This window comes from Nicotiana attenuata, unplaced genomic scaffold (assembly GCF_001879085.1).
Source record: "Nicotiana attenuata strain UT unplaced genomic scaffold, NIATTr2, whole genome shotgun sequence".
Lineage (NCBI taxonomy): Eukaryota > Viridiplantae > Streptophyta > Magnoliopsida > Solanales > Solanaceae > Nicotiana > Nicotiana attenuata.
The window spans coordinates 319,215-323,414 of record NW_017670786.1 but is presented as its reverse complement, the minus strand read 5'-3'; positions in this window follow the sequence as shown (position 1 = coordinate 323,414).

The following is a 4,200-nucleotide window of genomic DNA, read 5'->3' as shown; positions in this document are numbered from 1 at the left end:
TGCATTGATCAACCCGTCACTGAAGTGGTCCCACCCGCTTCGAGTTTGAAATTGTTCATAGACTCTGGGTAGAAGTGGCAATAAGTCTTTGGTTATGATACATCTCTCGAGGATGAGATGTCTTTTGGACCACATTTCTCGGAATTTGTGGAAAGCCACTTGACTGACAAAGCGGTCTTCCCACACTTCCGCTTTTCTTGTTTGTTCCACACCACCAACCTCAGGAACCCCACTAACCGGAAGCTCCTCAGCACTGTCCGCACTATCCCCAGATTCTGAAGCTGTGGGGGAAGTGGAGTACTTGCCGCTGCCCGCAGCTGAGCCATCAGACGACTCAGATTATATAGCTTTTGGGTTTTGGGCTGGAACTGAGGGGACTTGCCCGGAATCAGCTGATAGTTCTTGAGAAGGAAGGTACTCACTCCCCGATTGCTCCTCGTCTGACACTATTTGCTTTCTTGTCTTTAGTTTTGGTTGGGGAGTGAGTTTCTTTAGCTTAGCTTTCCCTCCCCGGGAGGGTTCTCCTCGACCGGGTTGTTTGGCACCACGTCCTCTGTGTCTCACCATTTTCTGCACACAAATGATTCTAACATTGTTAGTATAGGCAAGTGCAGTGTATTATCATTATCATTTCAGTTAGTAAAGTAGACTGGAGTTGTGCGGACCGCGCCAACAGGGCATGCGGCTGCACAGGTCTATCTTATGAAGACCAGCTCTCTGAACATTTCCCATGCGGGCCGCACAAACATGAAACGCGGCCGCGCGGGATCAGCGTGGACCGCATTAACAGGTCACGCGGCCGCATTGAGCAACTACTCCAATTGGGACCTCTCTGAACCTTGCTGACGCGGGCCGCGCAAACATAGCATGCGGCCGCGCAGGCATGGAGAGGACCGCACAAACATGGCGTGCGGCCGCACTGGGCGTTTAATAACGGGATAGCTAGGGTTCAATAAAAATTGCTCAATTCTTTCATGTTTTGGCCTCCTACTATGTCCCTACTCATTTTTAACAAGCCCAGCATTTCAAAGAACAACAAGAACAACAAGAACAACATAAAACTATGCTAATCATGAGCAATGAAGAACAAAAGAAAAACGAAGAAGTTATTATTAAGGAAACAAGTATAAAGTGTAAAGTAATACTAACTAAAACTAAGGTGAGAGATATGTTACCAGGGAAGTGAAGAAATGCTCTTGATGTTAATGCCAAAGAGAGGTTCAGGATGAATAGTGAAAAATTAGGGCTCAGAGATCGATTTGGCGAAAAGTTCTCAATGAGGCCCTAGAGGTCTATTTATAGAAGAAGACAGTGGGGCCCCTACTTACCCTCCAGCGCGGCCGCGTGAACAGGACCGCAGACCGCACTGGACTTACCTCATACTACCACGCTTAAGACTTCTGACGCGGGCGCGCGAATGCGGCCGCGGCCGCGTGGTGCGATGCGGACCGCACAAACATGGGATGCGGCCGCATGAACCAACTGCAGAGACTTGAAATATTGGCTTTGGCTGGTGCGGACCGCACAAGCAGGGGTGCGGCCGCACTAGCCAACTTCAGAGACTGTTTACTTTTTCTGCACAGTTGTTTTGCACTAATTCACCACAATTCCTGCAACATCTCACAAACCATTAGCTCAAAAATCCTAATCTACAACAGAAATAAAAAAAAAAAGACATGGGTTGCCTCCCAAGAAGCGCCTGATTTAACGTCGCGGCACGACGAATGTTACCATCATATCACGTCAAATGAATGAGTGCCACCACATGGCTGTCATCAATCTTCCCCAAGTAATGCTTCACACGATGCCCATTGACTCGGAAAACCTCATCATTTTTGTTCTTGAGATCAATAGCACCAAATGGAGTCACCCCCACAACCTCAAATGGACCACTCCACCTAGACTTGAGCTTTCCCGGGAATAACCTCAACCGGGAGTTGAAGAGAAGAACCATGTCACCCACCTTGAATTCTTTACCCCGAGCGTACTTGTCATGAAGGTACTTCATCTTGTCTTTGTACAACGACGAGCTGGAGTAAGCATGAAATCTAAACTCATCAAGCTCATTCAATTGCTCCACTCGGAGATTTGCTGCAATATCCCATTCCAAGTTCAATTTCCTCAATGCCCACATAGCCTTGTGTTCAAGTTCCACTGCAAGATGGCAAGCTTTACCAAACACCAACCGATACGGAGACCTACCAATTGGAGTCTTGTAAGCAGTCCGATAAGCCCAAAGAGCATCATCCAATTTCTTCGACCAATCGTAACTATTAGCATTCACCGTTTTGGACAGAATACTCTTTATCTCTCGATTTGATACTTCCACTTGTCCACTAGCTTGTGGATGATAGGGAGTGGTCACTTTGTGATTAACTCCATACTTAGAAAGCAATGAATCAAAAGCTTTGTTGCAAAAATGGGACCCCCCATCACTAATAATGGCCCGGGGAGTACCAAATCTCGTAAAGATACTCTTCGTCAAAAATGCTACAACACTTCGGGCTTCATTGTTGGGAAGGGCCATGGCTTCCACCCATTTTGAAACATAGTCCACCGCCACGAGAATGTAAGTATTACCACAAGAGCTCACGAACGGACCCATGAAATCGATGCTCCAAACATCAAAAATATCCACCTCAAGAATTGCATTGAGGGGCATCTCATCCTTCTTGGAAATACCGCCGGCTCTTTGACATGCATCACAACTCTTCACCAATTCACTAGCATCCTTGAACAACGTGGGCCAATAGAAGCCACAACTCAAAACTTTTGAGGCTGTCCTCACCCCCCCGTGATGGCCACCATAGGGAGAGGAGTGACAAGCCTCCAAAATGCTTATTTGTTCACTTTCCGGCACACATCTCCTTATTACTCCATCCGTGCAAATTTTAAACAAATACGGATCATCCCAATAAAAATCCAAAATATCCCGTTTGAGTTTCTTCTTTTGGTTGGAAGAGAGCTCGCACGGGATGTTACCAGTCACAATGAAGTTGGCGATGTCCGCGAACCATGGCATCTCACACATAGAAACGGAAAGAAGCTGCTCGTCAGGGAACCTATCATTGATCTCAATACCATCACTTGGTCTCCCATCTTCATCTAATCGACAACTTGATTCTCGCTTCCCTTTCTATCCACAATCTCTAAATCAAATTCCTGAAGGAGTAGCACCCATCTCATCAATCTTGCTTTCGAATCCTTCTTAGTCATCAAATACCAAAGGGCTGCATGGTCTGTGTGTATGATCACCTTTGCCCCCATAAGGTAAGGTCTAAATTTCTCCATCGCGAACACAATAGCCAATAGCTCCTTTTCTGTCACAGTGTAGTTTCTCTGAGCCTCATTCATAGTCTTGCTAGCATAATACACAGGATGGAACATTTTGTTGATTCTTTGGCCTAGCACCGCCCCAACTGCTACATCACTCACATCACACATAAGTTCAAAAGGAAAGTCCCAATTAGGAGCAGTGATTATAGGGGTTGTTGTCAACTTGTGTTTCAGTAACTCAAAAGACTCCATGCATTTCTCATCAAAAATAAACTTGACATCCTTCTCTAACAACTTGCAAAGCGGGTTCACAATTTTGGAAAAATCTTTAATGAACCGCCGGTAGAACCCGGCATGACCCAGAAAACTCCTCACCCCTTTGACAGAGGTAGGGGGAGGAAGTCTTGAGATAACCTCTATTTTTGCCTTATCAACTTCAATTCCTTGCCTTGAGATTTTGTGGCCCAATACAATTCCCTCTTGCACCATAAAGTGGCATTTCTCCCAGTTGAGCACAAGGTTGGTTTCTTCACATCTTGCCAAAACCCTATCCAAGTTCACCAAACATTCTTCAAATGAATCTCCCACCACACTGAAGTCATCCATGAATACCTCTAAGATATCCTCCACCATGTCGGTGAAGATTGCCATCATGCATCTTTGAAAGGTCGCTGGGGCATTACATAATCCGAATGGCATTCTCGAGAACGCGAACGTGCCATAAGGACATGTAAAGGTTGTCTTCTCCCGATCCTCTGGGGCAATGAGAATTTGATTATACCCCGAGTAGCCATCTAGAAAACATAAAAGGCCCGGCCCGCAAGACGATCAAGCATTTGATCCAAGAATGGTAGTGGGAAATGATCTTTTCTTGTCACCTTGTTCAGCTTTCTATAGTCCATACACACTCTCCAACCCGTAACT